Source organism: Artemia sp. Qi Xiang Cuo, unplaced genomic scaffold (assembly GCF_049724085.1).
Source record: "Artemia sp. Qi Xiang Cuo unplaced genomic scaffold, ASM4972408v1 HiC_scaffold_23, whole genome shotgun sequence".
Lineage (NCBI taxonomy): Eukaryota > Metazoa > Arthropoda > Branchiopoda > Anostraca > Artemiidae > Artemia > Artemia sp. Qi Xiang Cuo.
Genome location: NW_028297432.1, coordinates 7,625,560 through 7,650,328, shown reverse-complemented (window position 1 = coordinate 7,650,328; position 24,769 = coordinate 7,625,560).

Below are 24,769 nucleotides of genomic sequence, written 5' to 3'. Positions count from 1 at the left end.
TTCCTATTCCCCCCTATCTCTTTCAAAATTTATCTGAAGCCTCAGGAAGAGTAAGCAGTTTGGCCATTAAAATGTACTTTTGTAGGAATCTACCCTACCCCCACCTAAACAACGACTTACCCCTTCATTATAGCTGATACGCATTTACAGATCACCAATGTAGCCTAATTTCATTATAAATAAAGCGAATCAACTTGGTTGAATCCAGTACTGCCACCGTTTGGCATTACTAAAATATAATTATTGATACTTTTAAATCAATTAGCTTCACATTATTTTATCTTGATTGCAAATTCGTTCTCTTATGGGTAAAGTCGCAGTTTGGTACCCTAAACCACCTAAACTGTCACCCAACCACCATCGCTTATTTTGGCGTCGGCCCCACTGGAAAATTTTCTACCGGTGCCCTTGAATTGGTTCTCTTCTGGATCAACTTAATTATAGTTTGTAACTACGGATGCAAGATTTTGTATTTCGAGCAATGTGCGTCAATAAGGTGAGAGGGGTGTCAGTTGCCCTTTGCTTGATTTTTCACTATTCTCCTCTCATTATATTTTGAGAAATACATCTTTTATTTGGCATTTTCAGTGAAATAGAGGAAAAAAATTGTCCACTCCTGGATATTGAAAAGTATGTTTTGGCCCCTTAAAATTTTCGTGAACCCCTGTTTGAAGCTAAAAATCCATAAGAAATATCTTATTTTATCATTATCATTAAAAATACCTTTTATTTTTTTAGGTTTATCCTGGTGAAACTAACACAGAAAAGAGTTCTGCCTTCCATAGAAAACTTCAGAATATGTCTATTTATCTCAAAATACAATTTATCGCCAACGCAGCTAAAAACAAAGATCCTTTCCCATGAATACTGGTATTAATTAAATAAAGGTAACATAGCTTTTATTTCAGGCTCATTTATGTGGAAGATGTCGGAAAACATGTCGTTTCCTAGAGCATCTCAAACCATCTACTTTATGAATAAAGGAAAATTACTTCGTGGGGCTGATTTTGATTTCTAAGTAAGATAAACGGCTCACTGAATGAAGATTTCTTTTGTATTATTATATTTTCATTGTTTACTTATAGTATATTTCACTTCCCCTCTTTTAGTAGTCTAATGGATCCTATTTATAAGCAAATCTTATGCTTCTGTAAGAGGAAACTGAAAATACAAGGAAAAAAAAGCTTTGTTAGAAGCGTTGAAAACTCCATGATGGCAAAGCAAGCCAGATATTTGAGTTTCTCCTTTTTCTTAGTTCCGAATATGCTAGTTTTGTCAAAAAGGATGTATGAGATACAAGTCAAGCAGTTCTTGGTAACGAACTGTAAGTAAGGAGTGACCCGGCTCAATGCTAACCGAAACCCTAACAAACGGGATACCAACAGATACATCACAAGAATAAGATTTTAATGTTGATTTCAAATATATAACCTAAGTTTAATCAAGTTTAATCCTACCCATCAAAAGTTACACGCCTGAGAAAATTTGGCTAATTTTCGAAAAAACGGTGAAAGTCCCCTCTCAAATTTCTAGAACCTTAATGAAAGTCGCACCATCATATTCAGCGTATCAGAAAACCCTACTGTAAGTAGTATGCTTATATTGAATTCTATGGATGCCCTAGGAATTACCATGTTATTCTATAGAGGCCATAGGAACCACGTTCTATAGAGGCCATAGGAAGAAGTTTCTATGGGACCCCTACACCTTTTCAAAGAGATTCAGAGCGATAGACATTTGCAAAAAAGGGATAATTAGTGATTGGATAATTTTTTAACGTGAAATCTCTGAATAAAATATTTTTGAAGCATGTACTTGACGATGGATAAAAGGGTTAAAGTGAATAGCAATTACGAGCAAGGATCCCTCCACTGGTTCCTGGCAGTAGGCTACGCATTTCAAATTGCTGTACTGTGGGTTAGGTAACATGATTAAACACACTTCTACAATCGGAATTCATTGATTGACATTTGCAAAAAAGGGGTAATTAGTGATTGGATAATTTTTTAACGTGAAAGGTCAATTTTGGAGGGAATAACAAAAAAGCTCATAATCAAAAATAAATGGGATCTTCCTCAAGTGGAAGGCTCCGAGGCCCTTGGTCCCCCCATGTCTGAGGGCAGGGGGGGGGGTCAATTTTTGTGGGAAAATCAAAAATACAAAGAATCAAAAATAAACGGGATCTGCCTCAAGGGGAAGGCTCAGCGGCCCTTCGTCCCCCCTTTTCTGCGGGCCGGGGCGGGGGGGTCAATTTTGGAGGGAAACCCAAAAATACTCAGAATCAAAAATAAATGGGATCTGCCTCAAGGGCAAGGCTCAGAGGCCCTTCGTTTCCCCATTTCTGAGGGCAGGGGAGGGGGGGTCAATTTTGGAGGGAAAATCAAAAAATGCTCAGAATCGAAAATAAAGCGTGATCTGCCACAAGGGCAAGGCTCAGAGGCCCTTCGTTCCCCCATTTCTGAGGGCCGGGGAGGGGGGGTCAATTTTGGAGGGAAAATAAAAAATGCTCAGAATCGAAAATAAATGGGATCTGCCTCAAGGGCAAGGCTCAGAGGCCCTTCGTTCCCCCATTTCTGAGGGCAGGGGAGGGGGGGGTCAATTTTGGAGGGAAAACTAAAAATACTCAGAAAGTTCATTTTGAATTTCTTTCATTGAAATGCAAGAGTTGGAATATTTTAGTAGTGTTTTGTCGTGCTTTACCTTGTCACAGTTACATTTTCTGGATTTTTGAAGTTTATTTTGAATTTCTGTCGTGAAATGCAAGAGTTGGAATATTTCAGTAGTGTTTTGTTGTGCTTTACCTTGTCACAGTTACATTCTGTTGATTTTCATAATTCATTTTCGATTTCCTTCGTTGAAATACAAGAGTTGGAATATTTTAGTAGTATCTTGTTGAAATTGACCTTGTCACAGTTACATTCAATAAATTTTTCAAAGATCATTTTGAAATTCTATTGGTAAAGTGCAAGAGTTGGAATATTTCATTACTGTCGTGATGTGATTTATCTTAACAAAGTTATATCTTCTTGATATTTATATGTGCATTATGAATTTATGTGGTGAAATTCACAAGTTGGAATATTTCAGTAGTGTTTTGTTGTGCTTTACCTTGTCACAGTTACATTCTCTTGATTTTCATAGTTCATTTTGAATTTCTTTCATTGAAATGAAAGAGTTGGAATATTTAAGTAGTGTTTTGTTGTGGTTTACCTTGTCACAGTTGCATTCTAATAATTTTTAAAAGTTCATTTTGAATTTCTTTCGTGAAATGCAATAATCGGAATATTTCAGTAGTCTCTTGTAGTGGTTTACCTTGTCACAGCTACATGCTCATGATTTTTCCAAGTTTATTTTGAATTTCTGTCGTGAAATGCAAGAGTTGGAATATTTCAGTAGTGGCTTGTTGTACTTTACCTTGTCACAGTTACATTCTCTTGATTTTTCGAAATTCATTTTGAATTTCTTTCGTAAAATGTAAGAGTTGAAATATTTCAGTAGTGACTTGTTGTGCTTTACCTTGTCACAGGTACATTCTCTTGATTTTTCGATGTTCATTTTGAATTTCTGTCGTAAAATGCAAGAGTTGGAATATTTGAGTAGTGTTTTGTTGTGCTTTGCCTTGTCACAGTTCCATTCTGTTGATTTTCATAGTTCATTTTGAATTTCTTTCATTAAAATGCAAGAGTTGGAATATTTAATTAGTGTCTTGTTGAGCTTTACCATGTCACAGCTACCTTCTGTTGATTTTCATAGTTACATGTGAATTTCTTTCGTTAAATTGCAAGAGTTTGAATAATTCAGTAGTGTTTTGTCGTGGTTTATGTTGTCACAGTTACATTCTCTTGATTTTTCAAAGTTCATTTTGGATTTCTGTCGTTGAAATGCAAGAGTTGGAATATTTCAGAGTGTCTTATCGTGGTTTTCATTGTCACAGTTACATTATTTTGATTTTTCAAAGTTCGTTTTGAATTTCTGTCGTGAAATGCAAGAGTTTGAATATTTCAATAGTGTTTTGTTGTGCTTTACCTTGTCACAGTTACATTCTATTGATTTTAATTGTTCATTTTGAATTTCTTTCATTGAAATGCAAGAGTTGGAATATTTCAGTAGTGTTTTGTTGTGCTTTACCTTGTCACAGTTACATTCTCTTAATTTTTCAAAGTTCATTTTGAATTTCTTTCGTGAAATGCAAGAATTGGAATATTTCAGTAGTGTCTTGTCGTGGTTTACCTTGTCACAGTTACATTCTCATGATTTTTCAATGTTCATTTTGCATATCTATCGTTGAAATGCAAGAGTTGGATTATTTCAGTAGTGACGTGTTGTGCTTTACCTTTTCACAGTTACATTCTCTTGATTTTTCGAAGTTCATTTTGAATTTCTGTCGTGAAATGCAAGAGTTGGAATATTTCAGTAGTGTTTTGTTGTGCTTTTCCTGGTCACAGTTAAATTCTATCGATTTTCATAGTTCATTATGAATTTTTTTCATTGAAATGCAAGAGTTGGAATATTTCAGTAGTGTTTTGTTGTGCTTTACCTTGTCACAGTTACATTCTCTTAATTTTTCAAAGTTCATTTTTGAATTTCTTTCGTGAAATGCAAGAATTGGAATATTTCAGTAGTGTCTTATCGTGGTTTACCTTGTCACAGCTACAGTCTCATGATTTTTCAAAGTTCATTTTGAATTTATGTCGTGAAATACAAGAGTTGGAATATTTCAGTAGTGACTTGTTGTACTTTACCTTGTCACAGTTACATTCTCTTGATTTTTCGAAGTTCATTTTGAATTTCTGTCGTGAAATGCAAGAGTTGGAATATTTCAGTAGTGTTTTGTTGTGCTTTACCTTGTCACAGTTACATTCTGTTGATTTTCATAGTTCATTTTGAATTTCTTTCATTGAAATGCAAGAGTTGGAATATTTCAGTAGTGTTTTGTTGTGCTTTACCTTGTCACAGTTACATTCTCTTAATTTTTCAAAGTTCATTTTGAATTTCTTTCGTGAAATGCAAGAATTTGAATATTTCAGTAGTGTCTTGCCGTGGTTTAACATGTCACAGCTACATTCTCCTGATTTTTCAAATATCATTTTGAATTTCTCTCGTGAAATGCAAGAGTTGGAATATTTCAGTAGTGACTTGTTGTGCTTTACCTTGTCACAGTTACATTCTATTGATTTTTCGAAGTTCATTTCGAATTTCTGTCGTGAAATGCAAGAGTTGGAATATTTCAGTAGTGTTTTGTTGTGCTTTACCTCGTCACAGTTACATTCTGTTGATTTTCATATTTCATTTTGAATTTCTGACGTGAAATGCAAGAGTTTGAATATTTCAGTAGTGTTTTGCTGTGATTTACCTTGTCACAGATAAAATCTCTTAATTTTTCAAATTTCATTTTGAATTTCTTTCGTGAAATGCAAGAATTGGAATATTTCAGTAGTGTAGTGTCGTGGTTTACCTTGTCACATCTATATTCTCATGATTTTTTAAAGTTCATCTTGAATTTCTTTCGTGAAATGAAGGAATTGGAATATTTCAGTAGTGACTTGTTGTGCTTTACCTTGTCACAATTACATTCTCTTGATTTTTCGAAGTTCATTTTGAATTTCTGTCGTGAAATGCAAGAGTTGGAATATTTCATTAGTGTTTTGTTGTGCTTTACCTTGTCACAGTTACATTCTCTTGATTTTAATAGTTCATTTTGAATTTCTTTAATTGAAATGCAAGAGTTTGAATATTTCACTAGTGTTTTTTTGTGCTTTACCTTGTCACAGTTACATTCTCTTAATTTTTCAAAGTTCATTTTGAATTTCTTTCGTGAAATGCAAGTATTGGAATATCGTTTCTTCAACTGAAAGTAAGGAGCAACATCAAAACTTAAACCTTGAATACACAATAGAGATACTTTATTCAAGAAATTATGAAAAAATCGCAAGTAAGTAACAAACTCTTTCTTGAATTCCCCATTTGGATGCACAATACAGAAATTTAATTCAAGAAATTATGGAAAAAAAATGTAAGTAAGTAAGTAACAAACTCTATGCTTTTTCTGCATCAATTGTCGGATATGTTGAATAAAATATGCAAAGTCGACATAGGCTTTATTTCATTTTTTAAGATTAATTTAGACGAGGTTACGCATATTTTATTCAACATATCCGACATTTGATGCAGAAAAAGCATAGAGTTTGTTACTTACTTACTTACATTTTTTTCCATAATTTCTTGAATTAAATTTCTGTATTGTGCATCCAAATGGAAAATTCAAGAAATAGTTTGTTACTTACTTGCGATTTTTTCATTATTTCTTGAACAAAGTATCTGTATTGTGTATCCAAGGTTTAAGTTTTGATGTTTCTCCTTACTTTCAGTTGAAGAAACGATATTCCAATTCTTGCATTTCATGAAAGAAATTCAAAATGAACTTTGAAAAATTAAGAGAATGTAACTGTGACAAAGTAAAGCACAACAAAACACTACCGAAATATTCCAACTCTTACATTTCAATGAAAGAAATTCAAAATGAACTATAAAAATCAACAGAATGTAACTGTGACAAGGTAAAGCACAAAAAAATACTACTGAAATATTCCTACTCTTGCATTTCACGACAGAAATTCAAAATGAATTTCGAAAAATCAAGAGAATGCAACTGTGACAAGGTAAAGCACAACAAATCAGTACTTAAATATTTCAACTTTTGTATGTCACGACAAAAATTCGAGATGAACTTTAAAAAATCATGAAAATGTTGCTGTGACAAAGTAAATCACGACAAGACACAACTGAAATATTCCAACTTTGCATTTCACTACGGGAATACAAACTGGACTGTGAAAAATTATGAAAATGTAACTGTGACAAGGTAAAGCACAACAAAACACTACTTAAATATTCCAACTCTTGCATTTCAATGAAAGAAATTCAAAATGAACAATGAAAATCAACAGAATGTAACTGTGACAAGGTAAAGCACAACAAAACACTACTGAAATATTTCAAATCTTGCATTTCACGACAGAAATTCAAAATGAACTTCGAAAAATCAAGAGAATGTAAGTCTGACAAGGTAAAGCGCAACACGTCACTACTGAAATATTCAAACTCTTGCATTTAAACGAAAGAAATCCAAAATGGACTTTGAAAAATCATGAGAATGTAGCTGTGACAAGGTAAACCACGACAAGACACTTCTGAAATATTACAATTTTTGCATTTAACGACAGAAATTCAAAATGAACTTTGAAAAATTAAGAGAATGTAACTGTGACAAGGTAAAGCACAACAAAACACTACTGAAATATTCCAACTCTTGCATTTCAATGAAAGAAATTCAAAATGAACTATGAAAATCAACAGAATTTAACTGTGACAAGGTAAAGCACAACAAAACACTAATGAAATATTCCAACTCTTGCATTTCACGACATAAATTCAAAATTAACGTAGAAAAATCAACAAAATGTAACGGTGACAAGGTAAAGCACAACAAGTTACAGCTGAAACAGTCTAAAGCTTGGATTTTTCTAAAGAAGCTCAAAATGGACTTTGAAAAATACTGAAACTGTATCTATTAGAATGTAAAGCACGACAAGACACTATTGATATGGTCCGTCTATTGCTCCACGTAAACGATAATCAAAATGTACTAAGAAAATATTAAGATAATGTAACAGTGACAATGTAAATAACCACAAGAAAGTACTTAAATATTCAAACTCTTGAATTTCAACGAAATAATTACAAAATGAACATTGAAAATCAACAGAATGTAACTGTGACAAGGTAAAGCACAACAAAACACTACTGAAATATTCCAACTCTTGCATTTCACGACAGAAATTCAAAATGAACTTCGAAAAATCAAGAGAATGTAACTGTGACAAGGTAAAACACAACAAGTCACTACTGAAATAGTCCAACTCTTGCATTTCACGACAGAAATTCAAAATGAACTTTGAAAAATCATGAGAATGTAGCTGTGACAAGATAAACCACGACAAGACACTACTGAAATATTCAACTTCTTGCATTTCACGAAAGAAATTCAAAATGAACTTTGAAAAATTAAGAGAATGTAACTGTGACAAGGTAAAGCACAACAAAACACTACTGAAATATTCCAACTCTTGCATTTCAATGAAAGAAATTCAAAATGAACTATGAAAATCAACAGAATGTAACTGTGACAAGGTAAAGCACAACAAAACACTACTGAAATCTTCCAACTCTTGCATTTCACGACAGAAATTCAAAATGAACTTCGAAAAATCAAGAGAATGTAACTGTGACAAGGTAAAGCTGTGGATCTCCGCCATTCAGGCTGGTGGACTAAGACCCCAATACTGAGCTAGTGGATTTCCACCATTCAGGCTGATGGACTAAGATCCCAATACTGAGCTAGTGGATTTCTATCACTAAGACTGGTTGACTAAGACCCCAATACTGAGCTAGTGGATTTCTACCATTTTGGCTGGTATACTGAGAATCTAATTGTCCAACTCTTGCATTTCACTACAGAAATTCAAAATTAACTTCGAAAAATCAAGAGAATGTAACTGTGACAAGGTAAAGCACAACATGTCACTACTGAAATATTCCAATTTCTGCATTTCACGACAGAAATTCAAAATGAACTTTGAAAAATCATGAGAATGTAGCTGTGACAAGGTAAACCACGAAAAGACACAACTGAAATATTCAAACTCTTGCATTTAACGTCAGAAATTAAAAGTGAACATTAAAAATCATGATAATTCAGCTGGGAAAATTAAAAGCACAACAACAACAACTGAAATATTTTAACTATTGCATTTAAATGAAAGAAATTCAAAATTATTTATGACAATCACCAGAAAGTACCTTTAGCAAGGTAAAGAACAATAAAACACTCCTGAAATATGCAAACTCTTGCATTTCAACGAAAGAAATTCAAAATGAACTTTGAAAAATAAAGAGAATGTAGGTGTGACATGGTAAAGTACGACAAGACCCTACTTAATTATTCCAATGCTTGCATTTCAATGAACGAAATTAAAAATGAACAATGAAAATCTTGAGAATGTAGCTGTGACAAGGTAAACCACGGCAAGACACTACTGAAATATTCCAATTCTAGCATTTCAATGAATGAAATTCAAAATGAACTGAAAAATCAAGAGAATGTAACTGTGACAAGGTAAAGCACAACAAAACACTACTGAAATATTCCAACTCTTGCATTTTACGACAGAAATTCAAAATGAACATCGAAAAATCAAGAGAATGTAACTGTGACAAGGTAAAGCACAACAAGTCACTACTGAGATATTTCAACTCTTACTTTTTAAGACAGAAATTCAAAATGAATTTCGAAAAAACAAGAGAAGGTAACTGTGACAAGGTAAAGCACAACAAGCCACTACTGAAATATTCCAACTCTTGCATTTCACGACAGAAATTCAAAATGAACTTAGAAAAATCATGAGAATGTATCTGTGACAAGGTAAACCACGACAAGACACTACTGAAATATTCCAATTCTTGTATTTCAATGAAAGAAATTCAAAATGAACTTTGAAAAATTAAGAGAATGTAACTGTGACAATGTAAAGCACAACAAAACACTACTGAAATATTCCAACTCTTTCATTTCAATGAAAGAAATTCAAAATGAACTATGAAAATCAACAGAATGTAACTGTGACAAGGTAAAACCACGACAAAACACTACTGAAATATTCCAACTCTTGCATTTCACGACAGAAATTCAAAATGAACTTCGAAAAATAAAGAGAATGTAACTGTAACAAGGTAAAGTACAACAAGTCACTACTGAAATATTCTAACTCTTGCATTTCAAAGAAGGAAATTCAAAATGAACTTTGAAAAATCAAGAGAATGTAACTGTGACAAGGTAAAGCACAACAAAACACTACTGAAATAATCCAACTCTTGCATTTCAATGAAAGAAATTCAAAATGGACTATGAAAATCAAGAGAATCTAACTGTGACAATGTAATTCCCAGCAAAACACTATTGAATTATACTCTCTCTTTCACTGTACACTTATTTTCAAAAAGAACTTCGAAAAATCAACAGAATGTAAGTGTGAGAAGGAACAGCACAACAAACACTCCTGAAATACATAAAATATTACATTTCAATGATCCACATACACGACGAGCAATGAAAATTACGAGACTGTCACTATGACAAGTTAAAGCACAACAAAACACTACTGAAATATTCCAACTCTTGCATTTCAATAAAAGAAATTCAAAATGAACTTTCTGAGTATTTTTAGTTTTCCCTCCAAAATTGACCCCCCCTCCCTGCCCTCAGAAATGGGGGAACGAAGGGCCTCTGAGCCTTGCTCTTGAGGCAGATCCCCTTTATTTTCGATTCTGAGCATTTTTTTTGTTCCCACCGAATTTGACCCCCCCACCCCTGCCCTCAGAAATGGGGAAACGAAGGGCCTCTGAGCCTTCCCCTTGAGGCAGATCACGCTTTATTTTCGATTCTGAGTATTTTTGATTTTCCCTCCAAAATTGACCCCCCCTCCCCTTCCCTCAGAAATGGGGAAACGAAGGGCCTCTGAGCCTTTGTCTTGAGGCAGATCCCATTTATTTTCCATTCTGAGCATTTTTGGTTTTCCCTCCAAAATTGACCCCCCCTCCCCTGCCCTCAGAAATGGGGGAACGAAGGGCCTCTGAGCCTTCCCCTTGAGGGAGATCCAATTTATTTTCGATTCTGAGTATTTTTGATTTTCCCTCCAAAATTGACCCCCCCCTCCCCTGCCCTCAGAAATGGGGGGACGAAGGGCCTCTGAGCCGTCCCCTTGAGGCAGATCCCGTTTATTTTCGATTCTGAGTATTTTTGATTTTCCCTCCAAAATTGACCCCCCCTGCCCTCAGAAATGGGGGAACGAAGGGCCTCAGAGCCTTGTCCTTGAGGCAGATCCCATTTATTTTCGATTCTGAGCATTTTTAGTTTTCCCTCCAAAATTGACCCTTCACGTTAAAAAATTATCCAATCACTAATTACCCCTTTTTTGCAAATGTCAATCAATGAATTCCGATTATAAAAGCGTGTTTAATCATGTAACCTAACCCACAGTACAGCAATTTCATATGCATAGCCTACTGCCAGGAACCAGTGGGGGGATCCGTGCTCGTAATTGCTAATCACCTTAAGCCTTTTATCTTTCGTTAAGTACATGCTCCAAAAATATGTTATTCAGAGACTTCACGTTAAAAAATTATCCAATCACTAATTACCCTTTTTTGCAAATGTCTATCGCTCTGAATCTCTTTGAAAAGGTGTAGAGGTCCCATAGAAACGTCTTCCTATGGCCTCTATAGAACGTGGTTCCTATGGCCTCTATAGAATAACATGGTAATTCCTAGGGCCTCTATAGAATTCAATATAATCATACTACTACTGTAGAAGTTTCTATCTACAAAAATGTGGAATTTTGCATTTTTTGCCATAAGAAAGATCACGGATGCGTGTTTATTTGTCTTTTTTTTCCAGGGGTGGTCGTATCGACCCAGTATTCCTAGATTATCAAGGGATGGCTCAGTGCAACCAAAATTAAAAGTTCTAGTGCCCTTTTTAAGTGACCAAAAATATGAAGGGCCCGCCGGATTTCCCGGCTTTATTAAAAAAAAGATCAGAAATTAAATAAAAAAATAAGTTTTTCAACTGAAAGTAAGGAGCAACATAAAAACTTAAAACAAACAGAAAGTACTATGTATATAATTGGAAACACCCCCTAGTCAACACCTTGCTATTTAAGCCAAAGATTTTTTAGCTCTTTCATGAGACATATATATTATAATTAACGGCCTTTATAAGTAATGGGTAATTTTTAGATAATTGGAACAAATTTTGAACTTTAGCGTAAAGAGCTATGTATTTACTAGGGGGCGAACCCCCTAATATACGTATTAAAAACATAGGAATATAGAAGTTCTTTACGTAAGTTAATTCGTAAGTTACGTATATTTATTACTAATAAAAACGTTCGTAAACAAAATTAAACAAGTTTCGAGAAAGCCATTTAACCAAATAAAAGTAAAATTAGTATGAACATTTTGTAGTAATTATTCATGTACGGTGAGCCAAAATCAAAACCTGCATTAATTCAAAAACGTTCAAAAATTAAATAAAAAAAACGTTTTTTTTTAACTGAAAGTAAGGAACGATGTTAAAACTTAAAACGAACAGATATTATTCCGTATATGAAAGGGGCTGTCTCCTCCTCAACGCTCGCTCTTTACGCAAAAGTTTAACTTTCTCACAACGGCATTTTTTTTAAACAATAAAAAACTTTAGCGCAAAGAGCGAGGCGTTGAGGAGGGGACAGCCCCTTTCATATACGGAACAATTTCTGTTCGTTTTAAGTTTCAACGTCGTTCCTTACTTTCAGTTTAAAAAAAACTTGTTTTTTTTATTACATCTAAGAGTAGATACTGCGTTATTCACGTTATTCAACATATTGGGGCTTCCCACCACCTTTTTGGTTGTGCGCCTGCGCCACATAGTTTTGATAAGTTTTTCCCTCCATGCTCCCTCTTGTATAAAGTGACACAAACTTGTTTACATTGTCAATATCTTTCACGGCACCATAATGACAAACAATTTTTATATAATGTTTTTTTCCCAAAATTATGTATGAAGTAAAAAGTAATAAATACGCAAAAATCTTTCAGCTTTAAAAGTAAGGAGTAGTTAAGTTTTTATTGAAATCATTGTCGTAAAAACTTGAAAAATGGCTCATTCGATTGGAAATTCCAAGGTCTAGTGCCCTTTTTAAAAGTCGAAAGTGATTTCTGGGCAACTAACCTCCCTATCACGCCCACCTTTTCCCCAAACACATCTAATCAAAATTTTTAAATAGCAATTTTGTTCAGCTTAGTTGATTTCCAGATAGAAATGATGTTTTTGAGGAGGGCACTCCCCCACAGCCCTCAACGCAAGGATTGTAAGTTATGCCCTGGGGGCATATAAGGTTTCTATAGAACGTGTTGTCTTATAATCTTTAAAAAGGGCCCACTCTATTGGAAATTGAAAAGTCTAGTGCCTTTTTTAATAGTCGAAAGTGATTGGAAGGCAACTAACACCCCTAATACGCCCACGTTTTCCTCAAAAATGTACAATAAAAATTTTGAGATAGCCATTTTGTTCAACACAGTTTGAAGTTCAGGAGATTATACCTTTGAGCAGGATACTAAACCCCACAGTCTTTAGGGCAAGGGTTATAAGTTATGCCCTGGGGGCATATAAGGTTTTTATTAAAATCTTTGTCGTAGAGACTTGAAAAAAAGCTCATTTGATTGGAAATTCAAAGGGCCAGTGCTCTTTTCAATAGTCGAAAGTGATTTGAGGGTAACTAACCCCCCTCTCACGCCCACCTTTTCACCAAACACATCCTATCAAAATTTTTAGATAGCCGTTTTTTTAAACGAAGTTGAAAGTTTTGAAAATTAGGTATTTGAGGATGACAACCCCTCCCCCGCACAGCCCTCACGGAAAGGGTTGTAAATTATGCCCTGGGGGCATATAAGGTTTTTATTGAAAGTATTGTCGTAGAAACTTCAAAAGGGCTCATTCAATTGGAAATTTAAAGGGATAGTGCCTTTTTTAATAGTAAAAAGTGATTGGAGAGAAACTAACACCCCTCTCACGCCCACCATTTAAAACACATCCAATCAAAATTTGAGATATCCATTTTGTTCAACGTAGTTGAAAGGTTCTGGAAATTAGGTCTTAGAGGATGACAACCATCCTGACAGCCCTTAGGGTAAGGGTTGTAATTTATGCCCTGGGGGCATATAAGGTGTTTATAGAAAGCGTTGTCGTTTCAAAGAGGGCTCATTCGATTGGAAATCGAAAGAACTAGTGCCCTTTTGGATAGTCGAAAGTGATTGGAAGGCTTGACATTATCATATGAAGCGCAATCGCGCTGCCTAAGTAAAGAACGATGTTGGCACAATGTATTTTTTTTCGATACCAGGGCACTTCGTATCGAAGGAGTTGTCGTAGAAACTTCGAAAAGGTCTCATTCGACTTGAAATTGGAATGGCTAATGCCCTCTTAATTAGTCGAAAGTGATTGATAGGCAGCTAACACCCCTTCTACGCCCACCATTTCCCCAAACACCTCAAATCAAAATTGTGAGATAACCATGTTGTTCAGCGTAGTTTATTTTCAAATAGAAATTAGGTTTTTGAGGAAGACAATCCCCCACAGCCCTTAGAGCAAGGGTTGTAAGTTATGTCCTGTGGGGCATATAAGGTTTTCATAGTTAGCGCAATTGCGCTGCCTAAGTAAAGAACGATGTATGCACAATGTATTATTATTTTTTTTTTCGTGGTCTTAGACCAGGGCACTTCGTATCGAAGGAGTTGTCGTAGAAATTTCGAAAAGGGCTCATTATATTGGAAATTGGAGTGGCTAGGGCCCTTTTTAATATTCGAAAGTGATTGGAAGGCAGCTAACACCCCTTCCACGCCCACCATTTACCCAAAAACATCCAATCAAAATTTTGAGATAGCCGTTTTGTTCAGCGTATTTGATTTCCAAATAGAAATTATGTTTTTGATGGCACTCCCCAACAGCCCTCAGGGTCAGGGTTGTAAGTTATGCACTGGGGGCATATAGGGTTTTCATAGGCAGCGCAATCGCGCTGCATAAGTAAAGAACGATGTGGGCACAATGTATTATCTTCTTTTTTTTGTGGTCTTAGACCAGGGCACTTCGTATCAAAGGAGTTGTCGTAGAAACTTCTAAAAGAACTCATTCGACTGGAAATTGGAGTGGCTAGTGCCCTTTTCAATAGTCAAAAGTGATTGGAAGGAACTATCCCTCCCCCCCCCCATGCCCATCATTCCCCAAAACAGATCCAATCAAAATTTTGAGATAGCCATTTTGTTCAGCGTAGTTGATTTCAAGATAGAAAATATGTTTTTGAGGAGGACACTCCCCCACAACCCTCGGGGCAAGAGTTTTAAGTTATGCCCTGGGGGCATATAAAAACGATTTTGGCACAATGTATTATTTATTCTTTTTTTCCTTTGGAGCAGCGCACTTCGTATCGAAGAAGTTGTCGTAGAAACCTCGAAAAGGACTCATTCAATTGGAAATTGGAGTGACTTGTTCCCTTTTTAATAGTCAAAAGTGATTGGAAGCTGATTAAGACCCCTTCCACGGCCACCATTTCACGAAACACATCCAATCAAAATTTTAAGATAGCCATTGTTCAGCGTAGTTGATTTCGACATAGAAATTATGTTTTTGAGGAGGACACTCCCCCACAGCCCTCAGGGCAAGGGTAGCAAGTTATTTTCTGGGGGCATATAAGGTTTTTATAGAAGGCATTGTCGTAGAAACTTCGGAAAAGGCTCATTCGACTGGAAATTCAAAGGGCTAGTGCCTTTTTTAATACTCGAAAGTGTCTAGACGGCAAGTAACCCTCGTCTCATACCCACCTTTTACCCAAACACATCTAATCAAAATTTTTAAACAACAATTTTATTCAAACTAGTTTAAATTTCTGGAAATCATGTCCTTAAGGATGACAACCCCCTCAGAGCCCTCAGGTAAAGGGTATACCCTTGGGCATATAAGGTTTTTATAGTAAGCATTGTCGTAGAAACTTCAAAAAGGGCTTCTTCGATTGGAAAGTGAAAGGGCTAGTGCCCTTTTTAATAGTCGGAAGTGATTGGAAGGCAACTAACACCCCTTTCACGCCCACCATTTCCCCAAACACATCCAATAAAAATTTTGAGATTGCCATTTTATTCCACGCAATTCAAAGTTCAGGAAATTATACCTTTGAGCAGGACACTCCCCCCACAGTCTTCAGGGCAAGTGTTATAAGTTATGCCCTAGGGGAATATAAGGTTTTTACTGAAATCTTTGTTGTAGAAACTTGGAAAAAAGCTCATTCGATTGGAAGTTCAAAGGGCAAGTGCCCTTTTTAATAGTTGAAAGTGATTTGAGCGCAACTAACCCCCTCTCACGCCCACCTCTTCCCCAAACACATCCAATCAAAATTTTTAGATAGCTATTTTATTCAACGTAGTTGAAAGTTTCGGAAATTAGGTCCTTAATGATGACAACCCATCCCCACCACAGCCCTCAGGGCAAGGGTTGTAAGTCTTGTCCTGGGGTCAGATAAGGTTTTTATTCAAAGCGTTGTCGTAGAAACTTCAAAAGGGTTCATTCAATTGGAAATTGAAAGGACCAGTGCTCTTTTTAAGAGTTGAAAGTGATTAGAGAATGACTAACGCCCCTCTCACGCCCACCATTTTCCCAAACACATCCAATCAAAATTTTGAGGTATCCTTTTTTTTCAACGTAGTTGAAAGCTCTGGAAGTTAGGTCTTTTAGGATAAAAACCCCCTCAGGGCCCTCAGTGCAAGGGTTGTAAGTTATGCCCTGGGGGCATATAAGGTTTACATAGAAAGTTGTTGTAGAAATTTTAAAAAGGGCTCATTTGATTGGAAATTGAAATTGCCCTTTTTAATAGTCAAAAGTGAGTGGAGAGTAATTAACCCCCTCTCACACCCACCATTTCCCCAAAAACATTTAATCAAAGTTCAGAGATAGCCATTTTGTTCAGCGTAGTTGAAAGTTCTGGAAATTATGTATTTAAGGATGACAAACCCCCCGTAAAACTTCAAAAGATGCTCATTTAATTGGAAATTGAGAGGGCTAGTGCCCTTTTTAATAGTCGAAAGTGATTGAATGGTAACTAACCCCCTCTCACGCCCACCATTCCTGCAAACACATCCAATCAAAATTTTCAGATAGCAAAAATTAACATAAGTTGGGCTCAAAACCCCTATGCCTTCCCAAGGCCAGAAGAAAATTTGCACTTTACTGAAAAAAATACAAATGAATGTACATTGTCAGTTTATATACATATACTGATATTTAGTAATCGAAATGTTAATATTATTTGATCTATTAAAGTTATAAAACTAAAAACATTTGTATTTTGTTCAGTAAAGTGTAAATTTTCTTCTGGCCTTGGGAAGGCATAGGGGTTTTGAGCCCAACTTATGTAAATTTCTGCTCGTTTTGAGTTCGACTTAATTATTTCTTTTAATTTTTTTTTGTTTTGGTTTTCATTTATTTATCGATGCTGATTTGTGGTAGTTTCACGCTTGGTAGATTATTTGATTTTATTTTTGCTCATTTTTGTTTAATGAAGTTTTTTACTTTTCTTTAAAAAAATTATTTTGTGGAAAAAGTTTTTCAATTAATTAAAGATAAAAGGTCCAAAAACCAATTTGATCTTTTAAATATCCGATTTATTTATTTTTATTCTGTAAAAACTACTCTATCTAAGGTATCTCTAATCTATCTCTGCTCATTTTAAATTTAACAATTTGACATGGCTATTATTATTTAAGTATAGGAAAATTACTGATATTCTATCTCTTCATTTAACTTGTAGTACGGCTTCAACTCTCTTGTCGCAATCAATAAAATCTTTAACAGCATTGTAAATGAGGGTCTTATTTACGAAGAAATAAAAGAAGCTGAAATACAAGCAACTCCAAAGAGGCACAGATGCTTTGAAAAAGAGAGTACGTATGTCATTTCTGTGAGAAATCACATTTAATTTATTGTTGCAAATATATTTTGTTACAGCATTTTTTTTTTTTGGAAACATTCTTGTTAAAGTTCCTTTCTTTAGGGAATAATAAATGAATTGGCTAATTTGATAAAATTGCCTGATCTTCTACATTCTCAGTCTTCAAACTTTTATTTGATTCGCTTTTAATCTACCTTTTCCAATGAAAGGCTAAGTGAACAAACACTTTAAACGATTCATGAGATAAGAGAGATAAACGATTCCTTATACAAGAGAGATATATTATTTTATTCTTCTTTGATTTAGAATTCAACTTGTTTTTATATGTTTTTTTTTTTAGTTACTTACTTTTATAAGGCATGCCGAGGATGCCTTGTTTTATACAGATGAAAAATGTGTGCAATACTCCTTTTTCTTCCTATTGGCTACAGACCTCTTCTTGTTTTCTAATTTATTTTGTACATAGGGTATTCCATTTGAATTGATCGAATATTGAGATGATTACTAATTTAACCTCCGACCTCCCTTTATGATGGAAAATTGAATTATATAGTTGGTGAATAAATGACGAAGCACGAATTATGGGTGTTGAGGAAGCAAAACACCCTCTTATTGTGGAAATGAATGCTGATTTGAAAAATTATACCTGTTTTCCAAAAGCAAGTACATCCATGACCAATTTTTGTTTTTATATTGTTTTACAAAAGTAAAACTTTAATATAAAGAATGGAGTATGAAGGGGTGGTTGCTCTCCTCAAACTTATGTTAGCTATTGATATTACATTAAAAACAAACACAAATTAAATAGGTAAAGCAAGTTTTTCTTCGAACGAACAGTGACATTAAAAAAGAGTACAGAAACTCTATTGATTATGAGCAGGTCTGTCTCCTCTTCAGCCCTCCCTCTTCATGCTAAAGTTGGATTTTTTGCTCCCATAACTTTTTACAGGAATACAAAAAACAGGAGTATTTGCAAACGCCTCAACAATGGAAAAACACATGACCCTTATTTGTATGAATTAGCAAAAATTTCAGCACAAACGTTTTGAAAGACTAAGGTCGTTTAATATACATGAAATTGCCCATTAGTTGTATTTATTTCACTCATAAATTCTTTCAGTAAAGAACTATATAGCTTCAGGCTAAAGAGTGGGGTTGAGAAAGAGAATGATTTTTGTTCGTCTCGAATGTTGTGTTCATTCGTTGTATTGGTTTAAACATTACTCTATTAAACATTTAAGCATATACTATTTAAACAATTTATCCGTACAAAAAGAGGAGAGAAAAGAAGAGACAGAAAGAGAGAGCTAATTTAAATTTCACGAAGCCTACAACTCGAATCAGGCGATGTGAGACTCCACAGGCCTGGAAAAAAACACATGGGTAGCAAATTAAAGATTGAAATTAACTTTTAAAAAATCAGCCACTATGCGTTTGGAAATGCCAAAGGAATGGCAGCTTCGTGCCACACCTGGAACTGTATACCATCTTGTTGAAGACACTAACAGAGGGTTAAAATAAGACCGAGCACCAAGCGTGGCAGGGATCATTACATTGGAAAGATAATGTAAGCAGTATAACGAGCTGTCGAATGTAAAAATAGGAAGCTAACGTGCTTTTGAGAGGGGGGTTTAATGACAGATGCATTTGGAGCCTTTACATCTAGTTTGTCATCCTAATAAATAGGTGCTATGCTCCGCAAATTTGACAGGAGTGTATACATTCCTTTAGAAGGACAATAAGAAACATGTGATTGAATGGAGCCAATGAAAAAAGGAGCCATAAGATGGATTTTGGGCATGTATGCTTGAAAAGCTGTTGCAATTCTAGAACAAAGCAAATTCTTTGTCTTGAAAACATTAAGAAGCAAATAGTTCACATTAAACCAAGATAAAAAAATCTGTTAAATGATGCAAACATATTTTTCTCCAGTGAAGTTTGAGCAAATTCTACCGTACTTGACATAGAGTCACCAGGAAATGCAACTTGATAGTCATCGGAACTCGACTGGAACCTGAGTTCGACAGCACGAGTGGGGTGATAAAAACAGCCATGAAACTTTGGAATGCACATTTTTACTGCATAAAAAAGAGTTGAACCACATTTGGAGTCGGACTCCAAATTAAACTTCAAAGACATTTAAAGGGTTCTCGACAATTAAAATATTCCTATTCATAAAATATGAATGGAACCAAGAGAGAGAGAGAGAGCGGTTCCTTGTACTCCAATGTGGCATCCAAAAACAGAGTAACTGGGATTTACATCTAGGTTCGGATGAATGAAACTAAGGATCGAGGCACATGCATATTCCGTCAAATGACCAACAGGAAACGTAAACCGGAATTAATAAAAGAAATCTTTAGCATAAAGAAAACTTTTGAATCTTGATCGCATGGCTTTATTAAAGGTCTTGCTGAAAACTGGAAGCAGAGAGATTGAAAGGTCACATCGGGAACGACCCTTAAAAAGAACTATTAACCTTGTACTTTCAAACGCCTCTGGGAAAATGCCAAGATAAAATAAGCCTAATAGCCTTAGCAGGAGTACAAGGTTGCCAACCCTAGTGATTTATCACTATTTCTAGTGATATTTCATGTTACCTAGAGTTTTTTTTCTAGCTCGTGATTTATAGTTATTTTTGTTCTGAAACTAGTGTTTTTTTCCTAAGTTTAGTGTTTTTCTTGATATAGGGCGAAGATTCATCATTCAATCGAACAAATCATACAAGAAGCTATACCAATAATAAAAAAAAAATAGTTATTCACTACAGTTCCTAATAAGTTCCGGATTTGCATTTATGCAAATATACAGCCTTAAAAACTTCCGATTTCCCACCGTCTGTCCATATCAGATAAGACTCCAGAGCGTTATCATCAAGATAATAGGCGACCTAGTTAATCGCAAAATTGCAAAAATGTTCTATACTTCCTATTTTACGACGTTTGCCCAGGTCGAATTTTTGTCTTCTTATTTTTTTTCTCTGTAATCAATCAGTTCTAAATTAGATTTTCTTCTGTTAAAACCTTTGAAAGTGGAGTGAATGGTGGGTATGAATACAGCTTCTACATCTGCAACTAAAATAGAAATGGAGTAATAGAAAAATAACCAGGTAAGTGTTCATTAAATATAATTTTTTAAATAAAAAAAACGAAATCATTGACGAAGAAAATAAGACTTTTTATATTAGAAAGGCTTTTTATAATAGGACTTGTAATATAACTAGGCACATTAAATTGATAAGAGTTTCATGATTTAAGTCGGTTGGGAGTAAGGGGGGGGGGGTATCTACTCTTGAAATGGTCTAATGATTTTAATTTCTACTTCTAATATCTAATCAAAACACCAATAATTCTTCAAACTCTCTTATTTGTAATTGAAACACCTAATGAACGTCGATAACGTCCTATTCTTTAAATTTTAAGGATTTATGTGCTAACATATCAAACAGTTTGTGGTAAGGAACTGTAAGAATGGAGCTACAAGACTCAATAGTAACCGACATTTTAGAAACGGAATTTTTATATCAATCAATATATCATTGCCTTATTAAGTTAATTTCACATATATAAGATTCATTAAGCTTAATTTTACCCATAAAAGGCTAAGAAACTGTGAAAATTTACCGGATTTTTTAAAGAGGGAGGAAACACTCAATCAAAGTGAAAGAATTTTGATTACCAAACCATTAGATTCAGCGTATCAGAGAACCCTACTGTAGATGTTGCAAGGCCCCTATCTGTAAAAATGTTGAATTTTGTATTACTTTCCACAAGAAAAATCACGGCTGAGTGTTAATTCCTTTTCTTCCAGGGGTGATCGTATCGAACCAACAGTTTTAGGAGAGGGCTCATTTGAACGGAGATTAAAATTTCTGGTATCCCTTTTATTTGACCAAAAAGAGCGGAAGGCTACTAGCCCCCCTCTCATTTCCCATTTTCCCCCAAAAATTGTTTGATCAAAAGTTTGAAATAACCGTTTGTTTAGCATAGGCCTATTTGAAAGGTTTCAAAACTATACCCTTAGGTTTAACATGACCAACGCAACCCCTGAAGATAGGTCTTGGGATGAAAGTATGCTAAGGATAATAAGTATAATATACAATCTATGAAAATCCGTTTCATAGCCACAAAGACGAATAACGGGTGACAGAATGCATTGGACTTGTACAACTTTGAATACATTTTCGCACGTTAGGGGGGTAACTTTAGGTTACGTTACTTTACTCCCACACCCCGCTGTTGCCTTCCAATCACTTTCAACTATTAAAAAGGGCAAATGCCATTCCAATTTCCAATCGAATGAGCCCTTTCCAAAGTTTATACGGCAACTCCTTCGATACGAAGTACCCTGGCCAAAACAAAAAAAAATAATAATAATAAATAATACATTGTACCAACATCGTATTTACTTAGGCAGCGCTATTGCGCTGCCTGTGATTAATTGCTGAAAGGTCATCAATTCAAAAATTTACTTAATTTTAATGTAAGTACAAAATAAAATATTTGTAATATAATTTGTTTTCAGTAAAGCGCCAAAGACGCAGTAGGTTTAGGACTTTTACAGTGAGAGAAGGAGGCGATACTCAAACTCTTGTTTGGAGTGTTTTTTGTTCGTTTCAAGCTTGAGTTGCATTTTCAATTTAATTTTCACTCGTTTTAAGATTTATTTATGCATTTATATTAGTATCTATTGTATGCTTGTTTGCATTGATTGTTTATTTAATTTATTTTTGTTTTGTGTTTCATTTTTACTTTAATAGCAAAATGTTTTTCTTCGTTTTAAGCTTGATTTGCATATTCAATTTAAGCATTACTCGCTTTAAGATTTATTGATTCATTTATATTATTAATTGATTTTTTTTTGGTATGATTGTTTATTTAATTTTTGTTCGTTTTGGGTTTCATTTACTCTTTAATAGTAATTTCTGGTCATTTTGAGTTTGAATTTTAACAGGTCAATGTATCTGCTGATCTTAAGTTTAAAATAGACTTTACTTTTCATTGAAAAACTCCTTCGGAAATTTTTTGTTTAATTAATTTTTATTCGTTTTGATTGCAAAAAGTTTCAAGTTTTTAAGAATTCCTTATCCCAAAATCAAACATTTTTTTTCAACATCAAATGTTCATCAAAGTATCAAAATACTATTAAAGAAACAATATCAAAGTAAAAAAATAACAAATTAAAGATAGCATCAAAGTAAACAAGGTATCAACATAACAATAAGCAACTTGCATAATTTATAGCTTTTGCAATGTAAATCGAAGTTGCCACGTAAATCACTAAATCCAAGTATTGAAGTAAAGAAAGTGTCAAAGTAACAATAAGCAAGTTCCGTAACTCAGAGCCATTCCCAGGGGTTAAGGGTGGGGGCTTCAATCCCGGAAGCATAGTTGTTTGGTCTTTGAACTTTTTTGAACGAAATGGCAATCTCAAAATTTTGACCGGATGCCCTTGGAAACAGTTGGGCGTGGGCTAGCTGCCCATTGATCACTTTTGACTCTTAAATAGGAACTAGAACTTTCAATTTTCAATCAAATGAGCCCCCTTCAAAATTAATACGACTAAACCTTCCACAAAAACCTTACATTCTAATGATAGGCAACTTACATAAGCTACAATCCTTGTCCCGGGAGCTATGGAGGATTTCTCAACCCCTAAGCTATAGTAATTTGAATTTTTGGACTATTTTGAACTGAAGGGCTATTTCAAACTTTTGATGGGATTAATTTGGGGGAAAGGCACCGGGGGGGTTAATGCTAAGGGGTGGATGGGCTTGGCTGTACACAACCTTCCTGTGGTGGCCATGTTTTCACTAATTTTAAGGCGCAACTAAAAAAAAAAAACAAAAAACAATAAAACATCGAAACGTTATGCCTTTATGACCTTTAGTTTTTTATCGTGAAAAATTTAATAAAACAAAAAAAAAATTAAAAACTAAAATAAATTTACACAGGAGATAACCATTCACAAGCAGTATATAGAACTATCCTTCCATTTGCGCTGCAATTGGGAGGACATTAGGGGGTTGTGTTCAATGCTAAGGGTTGGGAAGGGCTGGCTGTGCAAAACCTCCCCGTGGTTGCCCTGTTTTCACCAATCTTATTGCACAGTTAATAAAACAACAAAACATCAAAACCTTATCCACAACCTCCCCGTGGTGGCCCTGTTTTCACCAATCTTAATGCACAGCTAAAAAAACAACAAAACATCAAAACCTCATTGCCTTTGTGACCTTTAGTTTTCTATTGTTTAAAACTTAGTAAAAGAAAAAAATTAATTGCAAAAAACTAAAATAACTTCACATAAGAGATAATCATTCACATGCAGTATGTTACGAGTATATAGAGCTATCTTCTCATTTGCGCTGTAAATGCGAGGTTATTAATTCTAAGGGGTGTGTCATTTCACTCCCCTCCAAAGTTTATACAACCCGCTCTTTCATAAAAAACTTATATGCCCCTGCAGCATAAGTTACAGCCCTTCCCCTGGACTCTGGGGGTGGGGGTTTATCTTTACCCCTGAGTTTTTGTTATCTGCTTGTTGGACTACTTCAACAAACTAGAAATCTCAAACTTTTGATCGGATGCATTAGGAAATATGTGTGTGTAGGACGGGGGGGGGGGGTTAGATACCCTCCAATACCTTTTGACTCATAAAAAGATAACTAGAACTTTCAATTTAAAATCAAATGAACCCCTTATGAAGTTTGTACGACCTCTCCTTACATAAAAGCCTTATATGCCTCGGGGAATAACTTAAAACACTTGCCTCCGAGCTCTTGAGGTTTTTGTCAACTTTGGAGTTTTATTATCTGATGTTTGAGCTATTTTTAACAAAATTGTTATCTCAAAAATTTTATCGATGGGTTTGGGGAAAAATGGCATGGGGGAGGGCTAATTGCTCTCATTTGACTCATTTGACTCTTTAAAAGTGAGCTAGAACTTTCAATTTTCTATCAAATGAGCTCCCTTTGAAATTTATACGAGTCTCCCTTCTATAAAAACCATATATACCCCTGGGTATAGCTTACAACGCCTGTCCCCGGGTCCTGGGGGGCTGTGTCGTCTCCGGAGTTTTAATTTCTGATGTTTGAACTACTTTTAAAAAAATGATTATTTCAAAATTTTTATCGAATGGGTTTGGGGAAAAAAGTAGTGGGGTGGAGGGGCTGATTGCCCTCC